Genomic DNA, 7874 nt, shown 5'->3' with positions numbered 1-7874 from the left:
CTGTACAGATACAGCCCAGAATGGTAAGCCTAGGTGTCATAACATCTTCTGTGTACACATGGAAGCATGGCCATCCAAGGGATCCCTTTTATTACAATAACAAGAACTCTGCACCAGATTTTGGGTCCAGAATGCACTGGGTGTTTCTCTGGGACAGCTGCAAGGTATCTTCAATTGCAAGCAAATAAAATTATGGGAAAATGCAAGGGAGTTGCAGACTGTCCTGGGACAAGCCATGGGCAGGCCTGATGTGTCTGTCCCTGGTACATGACAGCACATCAGCCTGCCCCAGGCAGGGTGTATGGTGATCATTTGAGGCCCAGGTTGCAGCTGTGTGGGCCATCCTTGAGGCATCTCCACTTTGTCTGGTATTTGATCATAAAACACTTTGGCAAGCAAGGGACTAAGCCCTGTCCCAGACTGTGCTTTTGCCAGAGCAGGCACAGTGAGTGCTCATGGCTAGAGTGAAGTCTGACTATGCATTGGAAGGTCTCTGGGTTGTCTCTGTAGCCCCTTTGGATGGCAAGTTTTCCATAGTTTGCAATATTATCTAAGCATAGTAAAAGCCCTAAAAACTGGCCTGCAGTCTGATGAGTCATCTCAGCTCTTTCCACCACTGTCTACCCAAGGTGTGTCACTCACTGTCCATTGGTTTAGAAGTAAAAAGCAGCTGAGATGAAAGAACCAAGCCAGAAGTTAGGAAGTTAGGAAAAGCAAGGAGCAAAGGTGGGTATGAACACACAGACAAAACCTTGATTTTAATTTAATGTCTGTGCAACACAGTAATCCCATAAGGTAAGGTAAAGATTTCCCTGGGAAATAGCAATGAAAGGTAGTCTGAAACTGGCACAACCTGCTCTTCTCAACCTTTGGGTCTGTCATGGGCTGACACTGACCTTGATGTAGCAGGCTTTATTTGGAATCAAGTCCCCCTTTTTCATGTGATTACTTCCAAGTGTATTTGATGTAGCTGAGATTGGGTTCTGGCCTTCAGACAGAGTTTTGGGTTTCACATGAGCATCTGAAAAAGAGTTGAAGGAACAACGAATCCCAAGACTGCTTGCAAAAGAGTGGTCTTACAAAGGAGTGGAAGGCAGGCTGTGTTGGGGTGATGGATTTTGTTAGTATAGAAGCCTTTCTCTTCTATTCCCTGAAAAAGGGGGACCGTAAGCTATGCCTGCTTTTCCCTAGGACATACATAGTGAGCAACATAGATGGACATTATCTATTTTAACATCTGTGTGGAAGGGATAGCCCACCAGTCCTTAATGGTAGGACAGCTTAACACTGATTTCAAAGGAGGATTTGGTAGGACAGTGAATACAGACTGAACACAATTTCTAACATAAATAGATCAGCTGGAGGTATGAAAATTAAGTGAAAAATTTAGTCCCAGCCATGGCAAGCACAGGTTCTAGCTCCTGCATGGCATAAGTCACACCAGTTTACAGAATATGGTTTTCCTCCAAAGTAGCAGCAAATAGACTGACAGGCAAGCAGACTAGGATCTTCAGTCACAGCCTGGCTTCTGCAGTACTTAGAGAGCTTCTTTCATGCACTATCCAGGCTGTGCAGGGCCATGACAAAAAATGCACAAATGGCAGCTCTTTTTCCTTCACTAGCCTGGCCAAAGTGTATTTGACTGCTTGCTTCCTCACAGTCACAAGCAGCCATATAAACAAACAAGCAAACATAGTACCTTTAAACCCACTGTAATTCTACTCTGCTGACATCTAATTATTCATTATAGGCTTGTAATCACTGGCACATAATGACTATTTATCTCTTGATACGCCACCTGTTTTTGCATCAGTGTGCTCCCCTAGAGCCATAGGCTGGAGAGAGAGGTTGAAAGAAAGGACACTTTAGGTCTGCAATGGTTGATTAGATCAAGTGCAACACCATGGAAACAAGGAAATCTCAGCTTAGTCCTGCAAATAATTTCTGGGAATAAAAGCAGGCACAGAGGAGAGTAGCTGGTGATCCCTAAAATAAGCTGGAATGATAGTAGTCACAACAGCAGATATACTTGGAAGCAAGTCAGCATTTGCCATCACAACAGAGGCCAAACATACAGTGAGACCAGCCAAGCCAGGCTTCACAGCTCAGGGAAGATGCTGGACAATGCCATACAAGAAGCAGGGAACAAACAGGACCAGGTGGAAAGAGACTGATTTTGAGAGGCAGAACATGAATTCAGAGGAAGTGGGCTGACTGCTCTTGGAGTGAATCTGGTGGCACACATCTGGCAGAATATCCTGGGCTTCAAACTTACACGGAATACGTATTTTCTTATGTAAATCCATCTCATCCAGGCTCTAACGGTCCATGCCACACCAAGCCAGACAGCTGTTACAGTAGCTAAAATCTCACTATTCCTGAAACTCTGATCCTGAAGGTACCCAATGACATGGAAACAACAGAAGATGTCTTCAAGTTTACTTGGCTGTTCCTAGAAATCTGGAGTGACATCTCTCGGTGTGTCCATCTTAATAGAAGGTGGCTGGAGCTCACAGTGGCTGTGCAGAACTTCCCAGGTCACCACCCATTCCTCCTTGTTAGTTCGGGTGGGCCCAGCACACTCTAGGCAGGCTGGAATATTTGGGGCTTCATACTGAAGCCAGATCTGTGCTTCTGACCCTCTTGAAAACATTACTTATCTCTGGTGCCTTTTGTCCCAAACAATTTCTAAATTGACTCAGTTTGCATCTGACTGCAAGGCCTGCAGTGCCATGGGAGTCCTTCGACACTGAGAAGATAGTAGGCCTTCCTTGGAGGACCTGGTGAAGGAGAGTCCAGATTCGCCACAGAAAAAAAATCAGGACTCTTTTTTCCACAATTACTATTAATATTTTGACTAGGAATTCATTTTAGGAGGAAAAAAATACCCTACATGTTGAAATACTGGAATTTTCCATAGGGTTTTGCTCAGCACTAAACTAATCTGGAAACAAAAAGCATTACTGCATTTCAGAAATATTCTTGGAGTAACCAAGCACAGAAGATTATAACTTCCAGCTGCTTATCAGATTTGTGGTCTCTGTTAGTATGACAGACTGACAGCATGCTGAAGTCAGGCTCTGTGTGTTGCTTCAAGTTACTCCCTCCAACAATACAATAGCATTCTGCAGTAGAAATTACCACACTGTTAACCCACTCTCCCTGTGGTTTTGGCATGAAATACTGAACAAGTTTTTGACAGAGTCAAATGCTTTGCCTTTCTGACTCTGCAGTGGTTTGGTTTTGGTAAAGGATTTCACCAAGGACAACACCCTGTGCACAGCAGTTCCCCAGGGGCTGATACTAGAGCAGCCTGGAGGATCACAAAGGTCTGTCTCATCTTCTAACATGCCTATGTCTGAAAGTTTAGAAACTGGAGGGTGGTGATGCAGGCGTCAGCCACTGGCCCTCCCCAGCTGATTGAGATATCAGGTTCATCAGTCACCCGCCCTTCATAACATGCCTTTTCTGAGTGAACAAAGAAGCCCACTCATCTCTGACCTCTGCTTCTAAATGTAAGTGGGACAATCAGATTTTCTTGACTCTTTCACTGTTTCCTCTACATTTGTACTTACCTTGACTTTCCTCAAGACATATGAAAGGCAGTGCCAGGGGTTGTCCTGACATTGCTGCAAGAATGATAGCAGAACAACCCTGTTTATCTGTCAGCCTCCAAAAACAGGACATGCTTGTAAATCATGACTGCACAGTGTGAGAAGGCAGCTCTAACTTTGCATGAAATAAGATAACTAGGACTTACTTCATCATTGCAACTAATCATGCATGTAATAAAGGAATGCAGTTTTACCAAATCATGTAGGAATCAGAAGAAATCAGTGTTGACCTGCTACTACTACTGTCCTGCTGCTTCTCCAGCTGAACCCACAGACATTAGAAGAAAACAAGCTACAAAAGTTGATGTGCATTTATCCTGCTCACAATGTTATGCAGTCATTACATCACATCCTTTTCACATGCAATCAAAGACTGCTGCCTCCAGACCCACAGGAAAATCAGTGTAAGACCACTCTGTATGGATCAGACATCAAGGAAGGAAATGTCCTCACTCAGGACATGGCTCAAGCTTATCAGCATTGGTGAAGAAAGGGGTCAAATCTCACCTAATGTCAACAGTCTGTTTCCTTCAAATAACACAATATTCTCTGAGTCTAATGAGCATTGTAGTGACAGCTATGGAACCTGAGATACTTCCTGGTGTAATGAGCAAATTCCAGTGACACAGGCAGCAGTATGTGAACAACATATCACAATCTGGGACATGCTTCACCCTTTTAAACCATTTTCTATTTTTATTACAGAGAGAATGATGTTGCACAAACCATCTGGGAGCTGGGAACCAGCACAGAAGTTTGCCAGCAGAGGATGTGGAGTTTTTCCAATTAAGAAACTGCCCACTGCCCTGACAAATGGAAAATAAATTAACAAAGTCATCAGAAAATACCTATTGGGGGACAACAGTGCCTTGGCAGTGGCAGGCAAAATGACCTAATTTGACTTCTCTGTCAATACCTTTGCTATTTGAATGATTCAGTTGGCAATTTGAATTCCTCTTCAAACACTTAGAAGATAACAGTATGTTTGACAGCTTCATGAAGAAAATGCTTGAGAAAGTTACATGATAGGTTGTGCCTCTCAGTGGATACTCTGAGGCTTGGGCGTTTAGAGCCTGCGATTGCCCGCGCAGGCTCTGACAGGAACCCCAGCCGGTGCTTTGGCAGCAGTCAGTGAGGACAAAGAAAAACAGCACTGGGGTTTTGAGAGCACAGAACAAGAAAATGCACACCCCAGATGGGGTGATTATGTCCCATCTTATTAACTAATCCTTTTGCAGAAACGGATTTGCTTAAAGATAACTTCCCAGAAGGCTGCACCATTCCCCCATTCATAACCAGTGTGGCTCACCTTGTAACATGACTAATTTCCATTTCTCAGTGTGCCTTAAACAGTTCTTACTCAACTAGAAAGACATGAATTAGAAGCTTGCCACTACAGAATTTCCCATGAAATAAATGTTCCCTAGATCAGAAGAGCAGCCTATTTCTATTCCTGACCAGTGGTGCCCATCTGTCAGGTTCAGCTCAGATTCCTGACCCATGAGGACCAGTAATTCTGTTTTGGGGTCAGGATGTGAATCCAGCCCTTGAGCCAAGGAAACCCTTCCAGGATTGATGGTTGGCTCTAGTGGGTCCCATGGCAGCGCAAAGCACGTGAGCTCACATGCCTACCATCTAGATCCTCCCTGGGATCAGGCAGGGGAAGCAGCCTTCCCACTGGTTCCCCTCTCTGATTTCTATTTTCAATCTACTTTGTACAGTGAGGTGAGAGGAGAACTGCTTTGCCAGCAGGGCTTGAGCTCTCACCACTCATGACTGTTTGCCTGACAAATATTGTTGTCCATGAGCATATAAGCATGTGATTTAAAGAAGAGAACATTTACTTAACTACAGGAGGCAGACATTTTGTCATTGTATAATTAAAAGCTTCATGTCTGATCCAAGACATACATATACAGAAATATAAAGCCTTCTGCTGGGCTCAAAAACAACTGTGCTGTGAACACGCATGGAATACAAACTTCAATTTTCATGGTATTCTTGAACTAGTAGCCTTACAACACCTAACAAAAAAGATCTTATAAGTAAATGGCAATTTGAAAAGTATAAATCAAGAACTGTCTTTTATACATTGAATGATTTTCATTAAAAGTCAGATTTTAAAGCCTTCAGTCCCCAGAAGAGCCCCGTACTCCTTTACTGGTGCATATTATTTCAGTGCAACCATCTACAAAGCAAGGCACTAGGAAAGATAAACATTGGAATCAGGATTTAAATAAATATTGCTATTAAAGTACAATGCTGAAATTTTTGCATGTTTGCAGAATCAGACAAAGGCCAGGCCCTGTTCCAGAGAATTTTAATTCCCTGTAAAGTTGCACAGCTATATGGAGATGTCCCAGCCAAAACAAGGGGTTCACTCTAACTCCTCAGTGGTTAGTGCACACAGGCACAGGGCAGGGCCACGTTATTCCTCTCAGGAGAGGCTCACTCCTCATGTGCTATTGCTTGGTCCTGAGGAGGCAGGAGCTCAGCTCACTGTGTGAAACATGCCAGCCGCCAGCTCCACGATCAGCACAGCCCACGCACCAGAGGGGGTTTAATCTTCTTCTCAGTGGATCCCACTTGCAGCAGGAAGATTATTTCCTTTATGCTAAGGCAGTCCTTTAGGAATGTAAAGACCTGGTGGGCAGTCACTTTGTGTGCATTTGCTTGGCCAGTACTTGTAGTCTTACTGCTAAAGCATCCAGTTACAGAAGAGGAGCGTTTGCCAGGAGACTAGGAGTAGCAAAACACTCTGGAACAAATGCTTTCTGGCTATCTGAAGGGATACTTCCTTCTCTAGCTGCCAGCCACTGCTGCTGCCCCTGCATCTGAAATGTGACAGTGCTGGGCGCTTCTGGCACATCCTGGTCAGGTGGCAGCGGGGCTCTGGTGTGGGCATGACACTCATGGTGCTGAGCATCATGAAGCCACAGTGCTGGGGCAGCTGCATATTAAAGTTCACATAAGAGCCCAAGAACAACCAAATGCAACCCTCTCTGGTGCTGCTTTAGAGAAAGTAAGGGCAGATGCTGACCAGTATTTCACCGTGCTGTGTAACTCAAGGCTTTTAAAGTAACTCTCCCAAGTTTACAGATACAGTCTGTTTATATTTAGTCCATCTTCTCTTCTCCTAACCCTTTAGATCTGAATAATTATTCAGAAATTCAAGTTACTGTAGATTATTCAACTTAGATGGAGAAAAAAATTGATTCAGTTAATGACACTGGTACGAGTCCAGTTACAAAAGCAGACTGCTTCCCAATGTGCAAAAGGAGGGAAATTATCACAAACCATTTCCTCCCACACAGCCTCAAGCCTCAGTCAGCCAGTGCCCCCAGACTGCCTCTCCAGGCTTAATGACAGGGTCATTTTTCTGACCTACGATGGGTCAGGCTCCATGTGGATTTTCCTTAAGAACCACCAGTCCTCAGAGGACTCGCAGAGATAATGGCACTGTTTTGTTTTCTGCAGAAAAGGTTGAAAAAAACATGACTGACAATATCTCATAACACAAAAATGTGGTGTGAGGAATCACTTGACAAGATGTAGAGCCCAGGAACCATGCATGCTTGTTCTGGATAAAGAAATGAGCACTTGGCAAAATGATTTTAGTCAAAGCTCCAGTTTTGGTGCTCACAATAGATTTCACATGTTACTACTGTTATACGGCCATTAGCATTTGTAATACCCAGTCTTGGCCGTCTTTCTGTCCTTCGGGTCTCCAGTACTTTTGAAATGAAGTCGCAATGGAGCTCTCAAAGCAACATCTTTAAGCGGCCAACACCCGGAGCTTGTTTGAGCGGCCAGTCAGGCACACCAGCGGTCGCGTTTGGCAGCAGTGAAGCCTTTGCAGGGGACATTGCTCGTGTCTGGCTGTAGCGTCCAGCTAAGCGCAGCGCATCTGCAGGGACCGCGGCCCAAGCGGCACGAGGGACGGCCCCGGGCCCGTGAGCAAACGCCGGTGTGTGGGCTGCACCGCGTACTGGCGGGGTAAAACCGACACGCGGCTGTCGGGGCTGCCGCCGGCGCGTCCGGGCACAGCCCATCTGCCGAGCGGCCCGCACGGTCCGCAGCGAGGCCATACCGTGCGTCCGCTCCGTCCTCACGGCGGCAGTCCCAGGAAGGCGGCCGGCGGCAGCTCGGCCGGCGGCAGTTCCCCGCTCAGCAACGGCCGGCCCAGCGGCCACCGGAGCAACCGACGGCCGGTGCGAGCGAGCGCCACCCACCCGGTCCCACCGCCCGGTCCCACCGCCC

Source organism: Lonchura striata, chromosome 13, assembly GCF_050655825.1.
Source record: "Lonchura striata isolate lonStrDom1 chromosome 13, ASM5065582v1, whole genome shotgun sequence".
Classification (NCBI taxonomy): Eukaryota; Metazoa; Chordata; class Aves; order Passeriformes; family Estrildidae; genus Lonchura; species Lonchura striata.
The sequence above is the reverse complement of the archived record's forward strand: the minus strand, read 5'-3'. Positions refer to the sequence as shown.